Genomic DNA, 22,500 nt, shown 5'->3' with positions numbered 1-22,500 from the left:
ATTCACGTGTAATCACCTTTTTCTTCACCATATTCCCTCTGCTTCACTTTTTTGCTATCAAGTAAGATCTTTGACTTACTTGTTGTTTCATCAAATACTTTTGCATGCAAAATCCGATCCTGCATTTTACTAATTCCTACCTTCTGATGAGAAGGAAAGTATTTCTTCGAAACTCCGCGGATTAAGGACTATCTACTTATCAAGTGTTTCCTTTTCAGATTAAATATGTTTTTAACTCTTTTTCAAAGTGTTTTTTAACATGTTTTATTAACTGTTTGCTCGTATATATATATATATATATATATATATATATATATATATATATATATATATATATATATATATATAACTACTTCATTTATTCACATAAATTTAATATACGAAAGTATAGATTTATGCGTAAACTTTAAGTATTTACTTCAAAAGTGCTCAATACGTAGGTAGAGCTAGTTAGTAATTTATAAAATATATATGGCGATTAAGCTACACTGAATATTCTGCGTTTCATCCAACTATAGGATTCGTCAGGCTTATATATATATATATATATATATATATATATATATATATATATATATATATATATATATATATATACTCCTATAAATTAATGGGAAAACCTTATAATTCTGATAATTCTGAGCAACCTCTATTGGAGACAGTCAGACAGATGAAGAGCACAGCGAGGAAATATTAATAAGAGGAGGAATCCTCCAAGAGTGTTTTGTCACTAAATTAATTTTATCTCTATATCGAAAACATACTGAGAGAAATTGAGAACAATAAAGGTAAAAGTTTGGGTGGACACAACATCTTAGGTATGCAGACGACACTGTATTAATAGCAGAATCCGAAGAGACCCTCCAACACATGCTTAAGCCTGTGGTGGAAGCAAGTGAAATAAAAGACTTGCTTTAAACATTTCAAAAACGTAAGCATGACAGAATCCAAGAACACCCAAACTCCAACATGCAAACTACAATGTCGCAATGTACGAGTTAAACAAGTTGATAAATTCAAATATCTGGGATACTGGATCACACCTGATGGAAGGTGAACGACTGAAATACAAAGTCGCATAGCCGCAGCCAAAGTCACCTTCAAGAGATTGTCATCAACCATGACTAGGCCTATGACAACAGCATATTCTTTTCATTGTTTTGGCTTTCGAGTGTGTATTCGTTGATACCTTATATGCTTTTAATAACTAATGATGTGGTTCTCGGTTAAATGTGTCTAACTGTGTCGGATATATACTCGAGAGTAAAAACAATGAAAATAATATTCTGTTGTCATAGCCCTAATCATGACCAACAGAAACATTAAAATAGACATCAAATTCTGAATAATCCGAACGTATGTATGGTCTGTTCTATTATACGGCTGCGAGTGCTGGATAATCACCAAACACCACGAGTAAAAGACTAGAGGCAACTGAAACTTGGTTCCTGAGGAGAATTTTGAAGATATCCTGGACAAAAAAGAAAAGAAACCAGGAGGTGTTAGAAATGGCAACCACAGAAAGGTCTCTAGAAGAACAGTACGAAAAGGACAAATGAGATTCATGTCTACAGAAAAAGCGGAATAGAACATTAGTTTGATGGGAAAGGTCGTGGGTAGAAGAAGCAGAGGACGACAACGAGAAACATGCGTTAACAGTCTGAATACATGGGCAATATCAAAAATGATGAGCAACAATGAATTCATAAGTGTCTCGAGAGAGATAAATAGATGGAGAACCATAGCTATCAATGCTTGTACCAGGCAGAACACCACATAGTGATGATGATGATGATGATGATGATGATGATGCGTGATTATTGTTTCCTTTCTTCATCGTTATTTTTTTTTTTTTTACAAAGGGGGTCACCACTTATCAAGGCCCGGAGGCAACTCGAGGATAAGGGTTATTGAGCGTACGGTAGTAAATGGGATAATTACTTAGTAATCGTTGGTGGACATGTGGTAAAATGGATTATTTAAGGTGACGGTTCATCAAGAATTTGTTTACGTTGGACTTGAAGACAACTAAATTGTAGTCAGCTGGAAAGAGAGTTCCACTGGCGCGCAGTTCTAAGAAAGAAGCTGTGTTCATGGAATTTACGTTTCGGTTTAGACACAGATAAAGAGTGTAGAAAATTATTGACAGTGGTTTCAGCTAGACGAGTGTCTTTGGTGAAAGTTTCGCGAGAAGGGAGTCACCACATATCAAGGCCCGGCGGCCACTCGAGGATAAGGGTTAATGTGTGTATTGTAGTCATTGAGACAGTGACGTGATAATCGTTTGTGATGGAACTTTAGATTATTTGCAAGGACAGTTCAATAAGAATTTTACGTTGGGCTTGAAAACAATATTTTAGTCAGCTAGAAAGCAGACTACTGGAACAGAGTTCCACGGACGAGCAGTTCTAGGAAAGAAGCTTTGTTGATGGAATCTACGTTAAAGTTTATGCACAGATAAAGAGTGGGGGAAATTATTGATAGTGGTTATAACTAGACGAGTGTGTTTTTATAACAGATTGGAGCTCAGTCGAACAATTGCCATGAAAATAAAGATAGAACAGAGACAGAATCGCAACATCTCTTCTGTGGGAAAACGATTGCAGAGAAGAGAAACGGGCATCGCCTACTAGATTACGAAGTCGGTTTTGAACTCTATCAAGCAAGGATAGGGTGCTCTCAGCATCTCCTGCCCAGCTGCGACTAGGACGACTTGGCTTTTATTCTTGACATTAAGACCTTCGCTCATAAAAAGAAGATGCTCCGTGATTACTAAAGCGAGCCGGACACGCACACGTTAACTTTTATTACATAGAAAAGAACTTGACAAAATTCTCGAAGAAGAAAAAGAAGAACAGGAAAATAGCAATAACAACAGTAGTTGAAACTGGAAAGAATCAACAAGAATTTGTTTAAAATGGACTTGAAAACGACCCTGTTGTAGTCAGCTAGAAAGCTACCCACAGATGGTTAGTTCTTGGAAAGAAACTTTGTTCATGGAAGTTTCGTTTCGTTCTAAGTACACAGAGGAATGTTGGATAATCCAGATCCCCGGGGAGTGACGTCAAACAAAAGTCGGGAGGCAAGGCCTGGGAGATGACGTCAAAGGGTGTGTGTGTAAAATTCTAGAACTTAAAATCCCTGGCCAGCAAGTTTGGCCCACATTTTTGAAACAACACAGGTTGGAATAGTGACGTCATCTGGGCTGAATAAAAAGAGATAGAGTGCGAGGTCAAGAACGCGACACGAGAGGGTGCTAGCAACAATTCTTCACCACCACCACCGCCACCACCACCATCGTCACGCACTCCATTAGACTTGTCAAACTGTCATTCGAAAACAAAAAGGTTATATTTACAAATAAGTGAAACATTTTTATAACCAGCTCTGCATGTCTTTATTATCGGCAACGATTGTATAAATCAAGAAATGACAAGGATTGATCTTTTTAGAAATTAAGGAAGGAATATATTTACAGTGATTGTACCTATTTACTATGCCTCCCCACGGGACAGAGTTAGACACCAGGGTCGTTTTTTAACGTGGAGAAAAGGTACAAAAATAAAAATTGTCTCAGTCGTGAAGGATTTCTCCTCCACCGAAAGAGAACAAGAAAATGAAGTGCAGCATCTGAAGAACAGATAGTGATTGTAGCTAGACAAGTCCTTGCTGCGAATGTTTTGCATAGATTAACCGTCGCGTCAGGCTAAAAAGGGATGTTTCGCTAGGGGTAGATTAATTGGATGAATTTCTATAATCTCCCGGGAACCAGTCAAGCGTCTATCACTTAAACGATCTGGAGTAGCCCCGATGTGTCAGCCGACACGCTCGCCTGAAAGAGAGATTTGTTGATTTGAATGCTACGAGTGCATGGACCACACATGTTATCCGCCAAACGATCGCACACATGAGTCATTTGTAAGGTCAAGATTTGTTTACGCCGAGATCACAATTTTTGCAACTATGGGCACAAAACTTTAAAACATTTATATTAACAAAAAAAAAAAAAAAAAAAAAAAAAGAAAAAAAAAAAGAAAAAAAAAGATTTTTTTTTTCAGCGTTGCCGGCGTGGAGACATGTTGCTGAGTAGAAGACTTCGAGAACACCCGCACGCACGCCAGCACGCACGCACGCATGCACGCACGCACGCACGCACGCATGCACGCACGCACAAGTTATACATACCCAGCGTTGCCAGGTACAAAGCATATTGACGGGCACAGGGTTTAGTCACATACTACAGGGTAGAACAATAAAATTGTCGCATTAGAAAAGAAGGCATGATTCCATTTCCGTTTGATGAAAACCGGTTTTCTTTTCTTTCTTTTTTCTTTTTTTGCAGACCATCTACCAGTCGGCCAGTTGTGTACAAGTCCCAAGAGTAATAAGAGCCTTCTATCATGTCTGAAAGTGACACAATGTTCAACGAGTGAGATTGGAGATGCGCCGCTGTGCAACTCATGCTCTCTACCGATCCGAGTTATGGCAACCATTGCCATTGAGTTGTATAGCGGCGCATCTCCGATCACGCTCGCTGGACATTGTGTCACTTTCAGACATGATAGAAGGCTCCTATCGCTCTCGGGATTTGTACACAACTGGCCAACTGGTAGATAGTCTGCAAAATGAATAAATAAATAAATAAATAAATAAAAAGAAAAAAGAAAAGAAAAAAGAAAACTGATTTTCATCAAACGGAAGTGGAACAATATCGTCTCTTCTAGAGCGATAATTTTATCGTTACACCCTGTACTCTGTAGACAAAAGCGTGACACACGAGCTTTTATGCCACCAGCTTTAACCTATTGCAGAAATGTCTGTTTACGAATAATCCGGTTTGCTAACGTTTTATTCAGCAACGTTGAGCCTGGTTAGTAGGAAAATGGGTAACCATTTGTGAATTCCAGGTGTTGTATGTGCTCTCTGCTTATCTCGGCATTTTTCCCAGTCATCTTAGACTTCTTGCTACTGGACTGAAGCAGTGCCAATTCAGAAGAGAGGTGTTGCTGGAGATTGCGTAACCCTTGCCTCATAATCACATGCGCAACTACCCTTACAGGGAATACCCAGTATCTTTCGAGATTTAATGGAAGCGTTTTTTTCTTTTTAGGCGTTTATTAATCCCACCCGCGCTCTTTCATCCACGAAAGTCTCCCAGACAACCAGCAATGGCTGTTTCGTGTTATTTATGCGGACTCAAATAACATCCCGTTTGTCACGTCAAGCAGAAAGTGACACCGATTTTTGCGCATGGGCAAAGTTGTGCTAAGCTGAGAATACTTGTTTAATCGCACTTCTGGCCACATAGTTTAGCTGCCGCCGAAAACAATAATAAAAATCGAATCAACGGGCAAGCCATTAATTTCGTGGTTTATAACAGGGAACTCAGACCATTTTATTGATGCCAATAATAAAAGGGTTGGAATCGTTTAGAATTTCTTCTTACCTCAACGGTGCAGCCATAAAGAATCCCGAATGTCACGTAATTAGATACTGTTTGGTGTAGTGATCGCCAACCCCTAGTATACAGACCACTAGGAACATTTGCATGATTTTTGATGGTCTGTAGAATGATTGGAGACACAAGTGCAATCTAGATTACCAAGACACATTATCTGTTTATATTTTAAAAGGGTTCTGGTTCTCTCTCTCTCTCTCCTTCTCTTTCTCTCTCTCTCTCTCTCTCTGTATATATATATACATATATATATATATATATATAATTATTTTTTTACTATAATAATAATACCTACAGACACTAGTGTTTCACCCTTTCGGGAATCTTCAGTGCAGGGTGTCAAAATTATATATATATATATATATATATATATATATATATATATATATATATATATATATATATATATATATATAGGAATGCACGAATTCTGTGGTTATTTATCGTTTTTATATGCTCCTCTTCTATTGAGATTTTATATATATATATATATATATATATATATATATATATATTTATGTAAAATCACGCACACACACACACACATAAATACACGCACACACACACACACACGGCATAATCGCGTTGACACACCGGTTCTCCTCAGATCACCGAAGTTAAGCAACGTTGAGCCTGGTTAGTACCAGATGGGTGACCATTTGGGAATTCTAGGCGCTGTATGTGCTCTCCGCTTATCTCGGCATTTGTTTCCAGCCGTCCTGCACTTTACTTGCCACTGGTATTTAACTATGTCGTCTCAGGAGAGGTGAGGTTGAAGATTGCGCACCTCCTGCCACAAAAATTTCATGCGCATCGTAATGTAAAATATTGGAATCGTCCCATCACTAATATATATGTATTTTTCCCGATTCCGATACAATTACAGACTCCGTACTAAATTCCCGATTCCGATACAATTACCGATTCCGATTCTTTATAAATCTCTATATATTTTACTAAAAAAAATTGTTATTTTGTCCCGATTACTGTAAAAAACACATGTTATATGTACAAATATGCTATCAAACGTAAAAAACACACTTGTGATGGGATGATCTAGAGATTTTAGTCTTACTGAAAGTTTAAAATATTTATTATTTTATAATTACTTCAAGCAGTGGAAGACGTTTTATGAAAACGAAATAAAAAAAAATAATTAAAGGAATCGGGTTTGGCATCGGTAAATAGGCTAAAATTTTTCCGATTCCCGATCTTTGGCTTACTTGTTGTTTCATCAAATACTTTTGCATGCAAAATCCGATCCCGCATTTTGCTAATTCCTACCCTCTGATAAACTCCGCGAATTAGGGACTATCCACCAACAAGTGTTTCCTTTTCAGATTAAATATGTTTTTAACTCATTTTTCATTTTTCAAAGTGTTTTTTTCATTTTTCAAAGTGTTTTTTAACATGTTTTATTAACTGTTTGCTCGTATATACATATATATATATATATATATATATATATATATATATATATATATATACATATATATATACATAGATATATACATATATATACATCTATATATATATAAAAATGTAAATGTTGGTTCGTTCGGAGTTAATTGTCTAAAAAAACACTGGGCGGATGGCTTCCACGTTTTGGTATAATATGTTTACTATATCCATGTGTGTTTTTATATATTTCTTTTTAATTATAACATTATACTTAATTTTTCTATGATAAATAGCTGGATTTCTTTGTACCGAGAGGCTATTTTTTTATTTTTTTTATTTAGGGACAATTATTTATTACCGCTTCCTGTCACGTGACCAGTGTTACAATTTAGCGGTTTTCCTGCTAGATCTGGAGATTTCGTTTACAATCTAGCGGGAAATTCTAGAAAATCTGGAGGTATTTGGCACACAGACACTCGCATTAGATTGCTTGAAAATACTTTAAAACATAAAATAAACTCATTCATGTAAGTAAAAAAAAAGTAGCATTTATTGCCTTTGGTAACAATTATTTATTGATTAATTGTTTTGTTTTTCACCTTTTTTTCGACTAACCATTCTTAAATCTCACTATAAAATCGATTTTTCCAAGTACATTTTAGGTGAGGGGGGGATTCCAATCTCCCCGAAGGGGTTTGTATTACTGTACACGGGTTTGTATTACTGTACACATAGATTCGAAAAAGTTGTCAAAAAACAAATATATAACAAATAAATGTTATCAAAGGCAAGATAAGTTACTTTTCTGCCAAACTGGCTAGCGATTTTCTGGACATTTCTTTCTCCTAATCTCGCGGGTTTTTTTTAAATCTCAGTTGACAACATTGCATCACTAAAAAAACACCACAGGCTTAATGTAAACAGAATGTGTTTACAATATCGGTAAATTTTCAATGGGTTTATTGATAATGTAACCATGTGATTGAACTTTAATTTAAATTAACCACACGTGGTCGCAAAATGAATGCCGACACTCAAAGTGTATACACATTTTGATTCCTCCCTTTACTTAAAAATTCACCAAAAATCAGGAAATTAACGAATTTTAATGAAAATTGCAGTATTTTTCAAATAATGATCGCAGAATATAATGAACTGATTATTTTTACTTAACTCTTGGTGAAAATGTTTTATTTTGTTTAAACAAAAAATACCTTTACTAAAGGTAAGTTTTCAGTAGTAAATAAAAAACGCAAGAATTTATTTTTGCTTTTTTTAAAGCATCGTAATTTGTAACAATAAAAAATAATTTTTACAGTAACATTAGGAAAAAAGCCCCTAAAGTCCGTATTAATGTATTCGATATAACTCGAAGAAAAATGAATTATCGGATACTATTCAGGAAATTAAAGATTCAATTAGATTCCTATTTCAGTCACCTAAATTATTTAGGGTGAACCAAACCTAAATATTTTTATTTTGGTAAATATCCAGATACGCTACTACAGAACACCAACCACTCTAATTTGTTTGGGGGGGATGTGATGTTGGGGCGCGCGCGCACCAACATCACATTCGCCCCCCCCCCCGCAATGTTAAATGGTGTTCTAATTGGTAAATGTCGGCTCGTTACTTACGGAAAATTTGAAAATTCGATGTTCCAGGTAAAAAAAAAAACCCAGATAAATTACCCCCCCTACTCCAACTTGGTGTGCTTTCCTTTTCTTATTTTATTTCTTTTTCAGCTAATTTTAAATTTTCCACCCAAAAAGCGCTATAATGTATTTTTGAAAATTAGAAAATTCTATGTCCTGGAAAAAAAAATCCCCTCCTCCCAACATAGTTTGCTTGCTGAAGCCGTCGTTTATGCTACAACGTGCATGCGCGTAGCATAAACGGATGCTGCAAAATGGTGGAAAGAAGTTCGTGGGTTCAGGGGTAAATACCATGCAAACGGTAAATTTGCCCCAAGTTTGACTATCAGATTCGTTGTCAGCGACCTCAATTACCTATATAAAAACAAATTAGAGTGGTCGGTGTTCTGTAGTAGCGTATCTGGATATTTACCTTTTTTTCTTGCTTAAAAAAATAGCATTAATACAGTAAGTTAGGTAAAATTTGCATAGAATGCTCTGCTTTACGGTTGTTGTAAAAATGGAACGGAAATTTGAATTTCGTTCCCTTTTAAATTCGGTACATTTTTACATTACGTCCAACGCATCGTTCACATTCGACACGTCAACTTTATAGCTTTTCGGATATTCTGGCAAGGTTAGGGGTGTCAATTCCGAAAGCCGTTCTTAACATGGGTAGATTGGTAGGTGTGTAAGAAATTTCGTGAAAAATAGTGAATAATTCCACCCCGTCTTTCCAAGCTTATAACTCCTCGAAAAACGTAACTCAAGCCCTAATTTTTTTTTTCCAATTAAAGGAGCAAGGACCAAGGTTTCATTAAAAAACAAAACAAAAAACAACATGTTCTTTTAAAAAAAAAAAATGTTTTAACTTCGGACTTTACAGGTAAATTTCTAAAAAACACTACTTTTTTGTTTTAAATTTGAATATATTTATTGACCTTTTCTCTTCAATTTGTGATATATACCACTTTGGTGAATAAATTATTTACTTTTTAATAGACATTTCAAAATGCGAGGCGTGAATTATTCGACCCCCTGTCTTTCCAAGCTTATAACTACTCGAAAAATGTAATTCAAGCCCTAATTTTTTTTCAATTAAAGGAGCAAGAACCAAGGTTTCATAAAAAAAACAAAAGAAAAAACAAACAACGTGGTTTAAAAAAATGGTTTTAAACTTCGAACTTTACAGGTAAAGTTTTAAAAACACTACTTTTCTTGTTTTAGATTTGAATATATTTATTGACCTTTTCTCTTCAATTTGTGATATATAAAACTTTGGTGTGTAAATTAATTATTTACTTTTTACTAGACACTTGAAAATGGGGTGGGGCGTGAATAAAAAACAACGTTTGTCTAAAATATTATATTCGGTTTATTGGAAAGCGCATAAAATTTCAGATTGACCCTGAAAATATCGTAAAAATAGAATCAATAGAAAAATTTTGATAGATTTTTTAAGTTTAAAAATTGAAAAATATTGAGTTCGTAAAATTCATTCCTGTTTTTTATAAAATAAAAAAAAAATATTTCTATTGCTTTTAAAAAACTTTAATAGTTTATTTTGGAAGTATAATCCATAAAGAAAATAAACAACCCGTTTTTAAAAGAGAAATTACGAGATTTTTATATTTTATTCGCAATTTCGTGATAGGGGTGTAAAAAATTCCTACAAAAATTCTGATACATCTACTAGATTGGAGTGTTTATTCATTGTAAACGTACCCGACAACCTATAAATGTCGACATTTCCAATGTGAATGGTAAGCTGGACTTATGTAAAAAATAACAAAAAGATATACCAAACTGACCTTTTCGTTTAAAAATGGAATTATTTCCCTTTCGTTATTAACTTTTTTTTTTTAATTTTTCTTTTTAATAAATATTTTGTGTTTTATATACATAAAGTACAATTGTTGAATGTTACTGTTTTGATTATATTCGTTTGAGGGGGGCACAATTAAAAAATTAAGAAAGATTAAAACGAAGCGAAATATAAGTTTCCGTTCCATTTTTACAACAACCGTAAAACAGTGCATACTCAGCAAGTTTTATCGTAATTTATAAGCATATTGAAACACTAAATAAACATTTTATTTATTTTTTTGCATAATTAATGATGGAAGTATTTTTCTGTTTATTTTCTTAACATCTGTTAAAAAAATAATTTGTACATTCTCTTGAAGAAAAGAATCAAACTTTTCTCTACTTTCACATGTGTTCCATTTTAACAAACTGAGCCACAGCAACGCGTGGCCGGGTACAGCTAGTATATATATATATATATATATATATATGTGTGTGTGTGTGTGTGTGTGTGTGTGTGTATGTGTGTGTGTGTGTCTATATATATATATATATATATATATATATATATATATATATATATATATATTTATATTTATATATGTCCTACGTGTCAACATAAAGAGCACCAAGAAAAATAATGGACGAGAAAATTGCGTGAATGTTAAAAATAACGCGATCCGCCATTTTGTTTATCGTTTTTATTTTCTTTTTGCTCCGTCATTCTGAGCAGATTGCCAGCGAAACATTTTGGCTTGTTTGGATACTGCATGGAAATATTTGCGCTCTTTACATAATTTGGCTACCGACGAAAGAGTTGGGGTGGGACAGGATACAAGGACCCTTCAAGCTAATTCTTGTAAAAAGATATCCCTTGTTTTTTTCTCGTCGGTAGGGTTTTAAACGAATTAGCAAGCGGACGCCGTTGTTTAAGTTTGTATATTGTGTTGCCAAATAATTCATTACCTCCCTCAATTGTCATGTATTGAGTTATTCCAACGTTTCTTTGTACACTGTTGTGTTGTCTTTATGACGTGGAGGAGTGTATATATTACGTACGCGGGTCCCACTCATGCAACGCCCAATAATGCATAAAAATTATAACTGACACATTTCCAACAACGGACACGTAGAAAAATGGAAAAAATATCAGAGAAACATACATGGTCCGTCGTTTATCTTGTTTGACGGATTCTCGGGAACAGCTGCAAAGGTGAACCAATGCTGTCAAGACTAAATTTGAATGTATTACCAGGACCGCTGCGAAAAAGGTAGGCTAGAAAGCTACTAACTAGAATGCTAGAAAGCTACTAACGCCCGAAGGTATCCTGTACCTCTATAAGGCCACCATTCGCCCATGTATGGAGTATTGTTGTCATATTTAGGCTGGTGCATCTGAAGAACTGCAAGCACTTGTGCCACCTCGACGTAAATACCCCCGACAAACCCGACAAGCAACTAAATCCCACGCCTTTACGGTAGAGATCCCTAGATGTAAGAGAGCCTTCTACTCCAGTAGTTTCTTCCACAGAACTGCTAGACTTTGGAATTCCCTTCCGGGTCCCTGTGTAACAGGGGTCCTTGCGTAACTTCACCAGAGAGGGTGTTACACCCGCTTCCCCAACTGTACTGACATGCAAAAGTTCAAGTGTGACGTGAACCGACATCTTGCTGCCCAACTCCCTACACAGTACCCCTGATGCTTATGTCCCTGATAGTAGCCCCCTACAACAAAGTGGCAATGTGCCTTGTTTAGGGTGAAAAAAAAAATCTCGGACTGTCTCTTCAGCAACTTTTATTTCAAATGTTTCCCCACTGGAAAGCTGTTGATGGTCCTAGACTTACATATTCTGATCCCCTCTACTGGGAGCCATCACCTCCCGACTTAATCCGCTCTCTCTCACTCCTTGACTGATTCTGCTCTCTCTTGCTTCCGATCTCTGACTGATCAAATCATCGTATCTTTTCCCAAAACTCTACCTAAAGTCCGCGTTACTTTAAAATGACCTCTACGTAAGAGTCGTCAGACTCTAGAAGTCAATCTATTTTAAATTATTGTTTATGTTCTACATTTTTTAATTTATCTAAGTATACAAAAGCGAAATGTGTGTGTGTATATGTATGCATGTATGTATGTATGTATGTATGTTTGTTCGCTTTTTTTGTATATCTGCAAAAGGCTTTTTTTTCGAGGCCTTCGCGGGGGGCGGGGGAGGTCGCTCCTTCTTAAAACTTTTTATATCACGTCTAAATGATAATATCTACGACTTAACAACAGGGGTCGTGTGTGTATTTAACTTTTACCAGCTTGCTGCGTCTTCGAAAAGCGATGATGGGGCGACTGGCTTGCAGCGCAAAACTAGGTCAAATATCACGCCACTTCCTCGCACCTGTATATTTCAGTTTATAAACCTTAACTGAACACACTTATCAATTCCTCTCCTTCATGGCCGAGGTGGTAAGGTGGCCGGCTTTTTCTCCCTTTTGTTTCCACCTTCGCATCAAGGCTTCGGGGTTCATGCCTACCTTCCTACTAAAACTTATTTTTTCTTTTACACCTCCAAACGCCCGGCCAACTTTTTTTTTAACACACACACCTCCAAACACCCGGGCAGCGCCGGGTACCCCCCGAACCCGTACCGCAAAGGTGGGAAAGAATGTGAAAAAATAATAATAATAAAAACCTGACGTGTTTGCTGTTGCGTCAATTGCCAAACCGGAAGTGACGTATGGTTTAAATTAAGGCTAGACTATGGAAAAGAGAGGATGACTTTCGAAAATATTAGTAAAAAAGCGACCCCTCCCTGTAGAAAAGTACTTAGTTGAAGGTGGAAGGAATTAGTGTTTTTGGCCAATTTTTCGATATTTGTCGTCCAAAGGGTCGCGCTTCAAAACCATACCGATCTCATGAAAATCCGTCGCCTCTGTCGAAAGTTTTAGGCAGACATACCTACCTACCTACCTACCTACCTACCTACCTACCTACCTACCTAGATACATACAGAAAGGCATCTTCAGTCCTGACAGACTATGGATACCCACTGTAATCTTTAACCACAACTCTCATCAGTCGATATTGTTGAATGCCAGTGGCAAGTGGAGGTTCAGGCGACCGGAAAGAATGCCGAGATAAGCGGAAAGCACATACAGCGCCTAGAATTCACAAATGGTCACCCATCTGGTACTAGGCAGGCTCAACGTTGCTTAACTTCGGTGATCTGACGAGAATCGGTGTGTCAACGCGATTATGCCATACATGCATACATACATACATAAATTTAAACAGACAGGTGAGATTTATATTATAGACTAGCGGGGGGGGGGGTGTACCTGGCGTTGTCCCGGTGTTTTTGGGTGTTTGTGGTCGGCGGGGTGAGGGGTGTTAATGAAAACGTAAGAATAAGCGAAGTAAAAAAACTAACGTAAGGCAAACGCAAAACAGAAAAACGAACGTTACGTGAAAAATGGCTTAAACCTGCTTCAATATTAAAATTTAAAAAATCGAAAAAAAAAGACATCTCACACCACGATTCGAACCCAAAATATTTAGATAATGAGGCCGCGCTCTAAAGAACTGAGCTAAGACAACATCCACGAAATTAGATCGTCATGAGAGGACGGGTTTTGCTGACCCTCCCCCTGTAGAAAACTGCTGATTTCACGGTGAAGAAACTAACGTTTTTCGTCAACTTTTCGATATTTGTTGGGCGAAGGTTGGAAGTTTAAAATGATACCGATCTGGCAAAAATCCGTGACCCGTATCGAAAGTTTTTGCGAGACATACAAACACACATACATACATACATACATACAAACACACATACATACACGCATTTTCGCTTTTATATATATACTAGCGCGGGGGAGGGGGACCCGGCGTTGCCAGAGTGTTTGGAGGTGTGTGTGGTCGGCGGGGTGGGGGTGTTAAAAAAACAACAAAAAAAAACAGAAAAACGAACGTTAAAACTTATCTGAAAAATAAAGCGGCGGGTACCCGGGCGGTGGTAGAGGGGACGGGGTAATCAAAACATCGAAAAAAAAAAAACCCACAAAGAAACTAACGTAAGGCAAACGAACGATGTTAAATGTAAAAATCGAAAAAAGAAAACAGAAAAACGAACGTTAAAACTGCTTTAAAAAATCTGAAAAATAAAAACAAAAACAAAAAAAAACACGTGAAAAATGGCTTAAATAAGCCTGTTTCGATATTAAAATTTAAAAAATCGGTGGGTATCCGGGTGTTTTTGTGTGTGTGTGGTCATCGGGGGTGGGGGTGTTAATGAAAACCTAAGAATAAGCGAAGTAAGAAAAACAAAAACAGAAAAACGAACGTTACGTGAAAAATGGCTTAAATAACCCTGCTTCATTATTAAAATTTTAAAAATCGAAAAAAAGACATCTCATACCACGATTCGAACAAAAAACCTTTAGATAATGACCCAACGCTCTAACCAACTGAGCTAACACGACGTACATGAAATCGTGTCAGTTCTTCAAATATTTAAACTAAATCAGGTTATGACGTCGTCTGACGCATGCGTAGAACCGATCTCGTCATGAGAGGAATGTTTTTGCTGACCCCTCTGTAGAAAAGTGCCCATTTCAGGGTGAAAAAAATTAACGTTTTTGACCAATTTTTCAATATTTGTCGGGCGAAGGATGGGGCTTTCATATGAGACCAAATTTGTGAATTTTTGTTCTGTCTGTCGAAGACACACAAACATACATGCATACATACATAAATACATACATACATACATACATACACACATTTTCGCTTTTATATTTATAGATAGAAGATTACCACGATCATAACAATCGTTGATTAGCAATAGCTTCGGCGTTGCCCTGCTCTATATAACATACACGAGAACATTCCCTAAAAATTTACGATGTTTTAGCGACAATTTTCGGTAATTTCTGTCACATCCAAACGCGTTGAATATGAAAGAAAATACAAGCTTTGTTAAAAACGAATTCAACAAATTTACCAATATTAAAATTGGGATTCCTTTTTTTACACGGTGGTCACCACTTATCAAGGCCCGGAAGCCACTCAGGGATAAGGGTTATTGCAAGTACATTACGTTAGTGTGGAGAGTTGATGAAGTGTTTACTTAAGGGGGCGGTTCATTAGGAATTTGTTAACCTTGGACTTGAAGACATCGAAGTTGTAGTCAGGTGGGAAGCAGGCAGACGGAACAGAGTTCCACAGGCGTGCAGTTATAAGAAAGAAGCTTTGTTCATGGAATCCACGTTTTGATTTCGGCACAGTGAAAGAGTGGGGGAAATTTTTCACAGTGGATTCAGCTAGACGGGTGTTTTTCGTGAAAGATTGGCGAGGGGGACCAGAGATTGGAGTTCCGTCTGCCTGCTTCCCACCTGACTACAACTTGGATGTGTTCAAGTCCAACGTTAACAAATTCTTAATGAACCGCCCCCTTAAGTAAACACTTCATCAAATCTCCACACTAACGTAATGTACTTGCAATAAACCTTATCCCTGAGTGGCTTCCGGGCCTTGATAAGTGGTGACCACTGTGTAAAAAAAAAAAAAAAAAATCTGCACGGAATTACGAACGGTAAACACTCAAGGTGAAAGAGTTATCTTATTAATTAGTCATTCAAATAAGCAATTCTCGCCTTAATAATTCAGAACATAATGAAAACTCAGTCTATCGTCAGTACAAAAAGAAAGCAACGTACAAAATAAAGAAGGAGAAAATGGCGAGAATGTTAAAAATTAGGCAATCCGCCATTTTGTTTTCTCCTTTGTTTTTTGTCGCATAACAAACAAAAAAAACCCAAAACAAAACATCAACAAAATAAGACGAAGAGGAAAAAAAAAAAAAAAAAAAAAAAAAAACAAACAAAAGAAACATTTTGCTGTGTTTGAATAATCCGTGAAAATATTTGCTCTGTCTTTACGTAGCTTGGCTACCGACGGAAGCGAGGGAACAGGATACAAGGATCCTACAAGCCAATTCTTTGTAAATAGATATCCCTTGTTTTCCCGCCGGCAGGGTTTTAACGAATTGGCAATGGGACGCCATTGTTTAAGTTTTGTATACCAGGTAATTCATCACTCATCCAATTGTCATGTATTGAGTTACTCCCACGACCCACCCCCTACACGAGAAGATACCCTGAAATTTTATCATGTTTTATCGTCTTCGTTTTTGCATATGTTTGAATCATGTGGTCATACAACAGTTTCCTAGTTTTTTTGTTTTTTTTTACGCAGTCTTTTGCATTATTGTTATATTCTGCAAATCATTTATGTTAGCACTGGGGTTGTGCAGTAAAGGAGAGACAATGTGGTGTTGCATTGTATGTTGGATAAAAGAAATTCGGAGATCGTACACAGGTTAGCAGGGAACAAAGAAAAACCAGGTCGGACTTTATACACACATATTGACCCCTGATTGAGCAAATGTGCACACACATAATGACCTCTGATGGAACCAAGAAAAACTATGTCGGATTTTATACACACATATTGATCTCTGATGAGAGCCATCCATTTCAATTGATGCCAGATGTGATCAGAGCGTTTATGATGTAAAGATAGGAGCTTGATTTCAGATGCATTAAAAGTAACCAGCTACCTCTTCCCCAACTGTACTGTGCGCTCAAGATCAGAGGAAAGAGAACCAGAGAGAACTTTGTCATTTACGGTCTTTGCTCCGCATTTGCTGATGGTGGAATCAGTCATAGCAACTTCCACATTCGGTTGGGTGTTTTCTACTGGAGTCAGGGTGTTCCTGCACCGGCAAGAAGGGTCTGGAAATGAGAGATTGGCACGTCAGTAGGACAAGGTATGCAGTTTGTTCTCTTCCTGAGATGTTAGGGGTCTGATATGGATGGGGAAGGATCTTCCTTGATTTACACCAGTGGTTCCCCACTACTGTTCCGTGGCGCACTAATGTGTCATGGGATGATTACTAGTGTGCCGCGAAGAGATAATAGCTAGAAGCAATTTAATTTTATTTTGTTTAATAAAAACATTTAATTTCTTAATCATGACGACACCACTCAATTTCGAATCTAAGTAAAAAAAACCCATGGAAATCTTACGTCAATTCTCAACTTTTTACTAATGTGAACTGGGATTTTCTTACCTAAACAACATTCAAAATAAAAACAAAAAACATAAAGGATTTAAAAACATTGAAAAAGAGTTAAGAATGTGTCTGTCTCACATTTGCCCACATATTGCAGAAGTATTTAAAAAACACCAGGCACAACCTATCCCACTAACATTCATTATTATTATTATTCAATACCAGATATTCAATACCAGATATGTTGATTTATGTGAATAAATATTTCCTTTATATAATCTTATTTATTTATTTTTTTTACAATTTTATTGCAAAAAGGTTTTATGAGTAGAAAATGCTAATTTTTTTTTTAATGATAGGAGGTGCGAAAATTTGAAGAAACGTGGCTCCATTTGATTCCTCAATTTCTATCACCAGTATCTAGAAATAGAACCTTTCAACTTTCTTCAATCATATTCCTATTATTCGTGGTAGGGATGAGCCTCCTTGCGGCTTCGGCGGTTTGGAGACTGGTTAGAAAGTACTCATCAAGAATCTATCGGACTGAGGTATGCCGCCTCGTTACTACCCAGGAGGTCCACCCTCTCATGCCTTACCACCCGGCTTTCGGGTGTGACACGGTTATTGTTTGTAGTTTGATGCGCCCGGACCAGTGAATACTGACGGGGATGCTCAGGCAATTTTTGTCGCGACAAGAGCGCCCTTCCTTTAGGGGAGCTGAGCTTGCCCATCTCCCACTTTCTTGACCACGTGTCACAGATTACTCCCGTGGGGAGCAATCAAAATGTCTTCTTTCATTTTAAATGGTGGGGATGAGTCTCTTTGCTACTTCGGTTGCTTGGGGACTTGTGTAGAAATGTACTAGTTAAGAATCCGCTCTTAACAATCAGCCTGACAGGTGCGAGGCCTAGTACCTGTCGGAGTGAGGTACGCCATCTAGGTATCACCTAGGAGGTCCACCCTCCCAGGCCTTGCCGACTGAGGCGCCCAGACCAGGGAATGTCGACGAGGATGCTCAGACAATTTTTACTAGGCAAAAGTGCCGCTCCTTTAGGGGAGCTTGCTGGACATCCCACTTTCCCGACCTTGTATCACACCATGCTGTGATGGGCAGCATTCGAACATCTATCCCTTATGATAGGTGTGCCACGAAATCGATCTATATATCTATCTATATCATATATAAAAGTGAACGTGTCTGTGTATCTGTGTGTCTGTGTATCTGTGTGTCTGTGTATCTGTGTGTCTGTGTACATTTCCCTACGCAATAACTCTGTCAATTTTTGACTCTACAGACTCGAAATTTGATATACAGGTTACTGAGATTTGGGAAAATCGATGTAATCGGTTTCTGGCCAGAAATTTGGCGATTAAGGGATCGAAGTTCAACGATTTGACCTTTTAGAACTCTACCAAACTCCTGCGACAACTTTGGGTCTACGCACTTGAAATTTTAGATATACGTTCCTTGGACATGGATCTAACTTAATAACTTGATTTGAGCCCAAAACAATAAATTTTAAGGGGTCATAATAGGGGTCAAAATTTAAAAAAAATTGACCTCTGCGGTCTCTTCCAAATTACTCAGACAATTTCTGGTCTAAATATTTTAAATTTTACATAAAGGATATTCAAAGATAGGGCAAGCTTTTTCATCAGTTTGGGTAGAAAATTTTTAGTTACCAATATATAAATGTATGTATGTATGTCTGTTTGCATGTCTGCCTTAAACTTTCAATAGAGGCGACGGATTTTACCAAAATCAGTATCGTTTTAAAGTTCGACCTTTCATACGGCAAATATCGAAAAATTGGCTAAAAACATTAATATCTTCCCCTTCAACTAGGCACTTTTCTACGGGGGGGGGGGGACTTTTTTCGACAATATTTTTTAAAGTTATCCTCTCCTTTAGATTGTCTAGCCTTACTTTAAAAAAATCTCGGTTCCGGTATGGCGGTGGTCGTGACAGCGTAAACGTTAGGTTTTACCCCGTTCTTTTCCTCCTTTGCGATACGGGTTCGAGCCTACCTTCCTACTACCACTTTTTTTTTTTTTTTTGCTCAACATACACATCCAAACACCTGGGCAACGCCGGGCACCCATGCTAGTTTTGAATAGGTGCAGGTTGTTTAGGTTGGTGATCAGCAAGCAACAGGTAGAATTAGTTTTGTAACGTCATCTGGTCATAACAACTGTTCTCTGCCGGAGGAAGGACCTGGAAAAGAGAGATTGCCACTGTGGTACTATTTTTGCTAGGACCACTGGTCGTGGTGATTCCCCACCGCCCCCGCCATGGCTGGGAAGTAATTTGATCGCGCGCGCAACGATATACAAGAAGAAAGGAACATGGGGTGAGCACGTATTTTCTGTTTCTCTGTAAACGAGAGGGGAGTACCCCCCTCCCATCAGCACTAGTTTGGACTATCTAGGTAGCTAACTTTGTCTAATAATTTCCAAAGTTAAGTATTAATTGCTTTGATTTCTTTTTGTAAAACATTGTAAAATATTGTAATATATTTATGCATAAAAATGAAATAGTTATGATTTCTCATATATATTACAATTTTTTTTACATGGTAGTCACCACTTATCAAGGCCCGGAAGCCACTCGGGGATAAGGGTTATTGCGTGTACAGTAATCAATGGGATAGTATCGTAGTAATCGTTAGTATTGGAGATTTGATAAAGTGTCTTACTTAAGGGGACGATTCGTCAGGAATTTGTTTATGTTGGACTTTAAGACATCCAGGTTGTAGTCAGGTGGGAAACAGGCAAACGGAAGAGAGTTCCACAGGCGTGCCTTCTAAGAAAGAAGCTTTGTTGATGGAATCTACGTTTTGATTTAGGCACAGATAAGGAGTGGGGAAAATTATTGACACTGGTTTCAGCTAGACGGGTGTTTTTCGTGAAAGATTGGTGAGGGGGGCCAGAGATTGGAGCTCGGACGAGCACTTGCCATGGAAAAAACGAAAAGACAGGCTCGCAACGTCTATTCTGTGGGTGAGAGGTTCCAACGTCTCTTCTGTGGGTGAGAGGTTCGTGTCGTGTTAAATGTTGAGATGGTGTCAGCATCAAGACGATTCCAGCCAAGGGGAACCACCAGACTAGGACGAGGACGTAATCCTGAGTGAAGGAACCAGCCACACCCAACATCCCAGGTATTCTTTCTAACCGACAGATCTTCGTACTCCTACTATATTGACCGGTCATCGTGGTGCAATCTGGTACCATTCCCAGGACATTTAATATAACACGTGCGTCCGTCATGCCATTGGCTGACCGATACTTTTACACTCTGTCAGTAGGACAGGGTATTCTTATGCCAGCCTATGTCACGATAACCTATATGGGGTGGGTTTCTAACAGTGTTTCGTATAATTCTTTAGTTTGAACTCATTTTCCCAAACCTAATGTATTCACCAGAAACCTCGCCGTCATTTGTCTTTTTCAAAACACTATGATTTTCGAACTGAATAAACATTTTACATTAAATGAAAACACTAAAAAATTATCTAGTTAGGTAGAAGAGTAACTTATCTTGCCTTTGATAACATTTATCCCTATCCCTACATATATAAAATGAACTAATTTTTCCCCTATGATTTTGACCTTAATAGGATTAAAAATGAAGACATTTCATGCGAATGTAATATGCACAAACTGCAGCTCAATATCTGAGGTGTCTTATAGGCATATTACCTCTCCACTTCCTCGATATTCGTAGATTCCTATATTTTTTCTGCTGAGAGTTAACTGCCACAAGCCGTTAAAATCAATGGAAGTAGTAAAATCTTTTCTCTCTAATTAATTTCTCCTTCCTCCACCACTACTTACACCGTTTACGGGATCGTACACAAGGGAGAGTTACGAGGGAACACCGGTTTGGGGTTTCTTTACTTCGTAGTTGCTTAAAAAAACTGGAATGGAATTTAACATTCCTTTCTGTTCTATGCTTTTCTAAGGGTTATTTATTCCATTTTTTTTTCGCTTTTCGCTGTGTTTTTTTTTTTTTAGTTTTGTTTGTCCGAACACGTTCATCACTTCCCCCCTCCTTATTTTGGCTTTTTTTTCCGATTTCTTTTTTTAAGAAATTTTACGTTTGTTTGTTTTTTTGTTGTGTTTTTGGTTTTTCCGGTTTTTTTTACAGAAGTTTAACATCGTTTTTTTTTAATAATATTTAAACAGGGTTATTACTTCGCTTATTCTTTACTTTACCCCCCCACTTACACACACACCTCCAAACACCCGGACAACGCCGGGTACCCCCGCTAGTTTGTTAATATAGTTGTTTTTTTTTTACAACTTTTTTGAACCCGAAAATAGTATTTTGTTTCGTAAAGATTTTGTTCATGCAATAAAACCCCGGGATACGGAATTAAAACATTAGTAACAAAATACAGTGCAGTATATAATACACATGTATATAATCAAATAACTTTAGAAGTAACACCGTAAGGCGGGGCAAATACTGTAACCAGGAGGCTGGAAGAACATCGTATTCCACATCGTAACCTGAAAAAAAAATATCCTAGGGACACCGTATCCCGGGGGTCTACTGTATTTGAAAAGGGGAATTTGGTGTCTATTAGAACGCAACCAATTGCGCGCATGCGCAAGTGGGCTCGTTCGGCCGCCGGGTTTCACTCGGTGCTGCGAATCAGTCGATCGTTTCGACTGCGAGAAACAAAAAATGGCGTCACGTACACGGACCGCTCAAAAGTGACGCACGGGGGATGGAATGTTAATCGAAGAGGAAGGGGGGTTGGGGGGGGGAGGGGGGAGAAGGAGACTGGCGCGCATCATAAGGATGGGTAGATAGGTGGATGGTAGAGATGAGAAGATGTGCAGACAGACATCTTTTAAGTAGAGGAGGGAGAAGAGAATGGAACAGGGAAAGGGGAAGGGGAAGAATGCGGCGTAAGATCCGTCTGTGGGGGGGGGAAGGGGTTGAGGAAAGGGGAGGGGGAATGTTTCTGTTAGATCACAATTCGATTGCCAGACAGATGATCGGAGGAAGGTAGGAATGCAACGGATGATGGGCTGGAGAGACTGGCAACAAAATACGTAAGTGTACCTATTTACAATGCCAGCCCACGGGACAGAGTTAGACACCGGGGTCGTTTTTTTAACGTGGAGA

The 22,500-nt window shown here is 37.7% G+C and overlaps 1 protein-coding gene and 1 pseudogene across 1 annotated transcript in view; both read left to right on the top strand.

Moving 5' to 3' along the window:
- The window catches only part of LOC145269247 (orexin receptor type 2-like), a 468,223-nt gene that overhangs the window by 28,208 nt on the left and 417,515 nt on the right, over positions 1–22,500 (top strand). The window lies entirely within an intron of this gene.
- Positions 6,026–6,142, top strand: LOC145270002 (5S ribosomal RNA; annotated as a pseudogene).

This window comes from Euprymna scolopes, chromosome 45 (assembly GCF_053919585.1).
Source record: "Euprymna scolopes isolate OS-2025 chromosome 45, ASM5391958v1, whole genome shotgun sequence".
NCBI classification, from domain to species: Eukaryota; Metazoa; Mollusca; class Cephalopoda; order Sepiida; family Sepiolidae; genus Euprymna; species Euprymna scolopes.
This window is presented reverse-complemented; position numbering and strand designations above follow the sequence as displayed.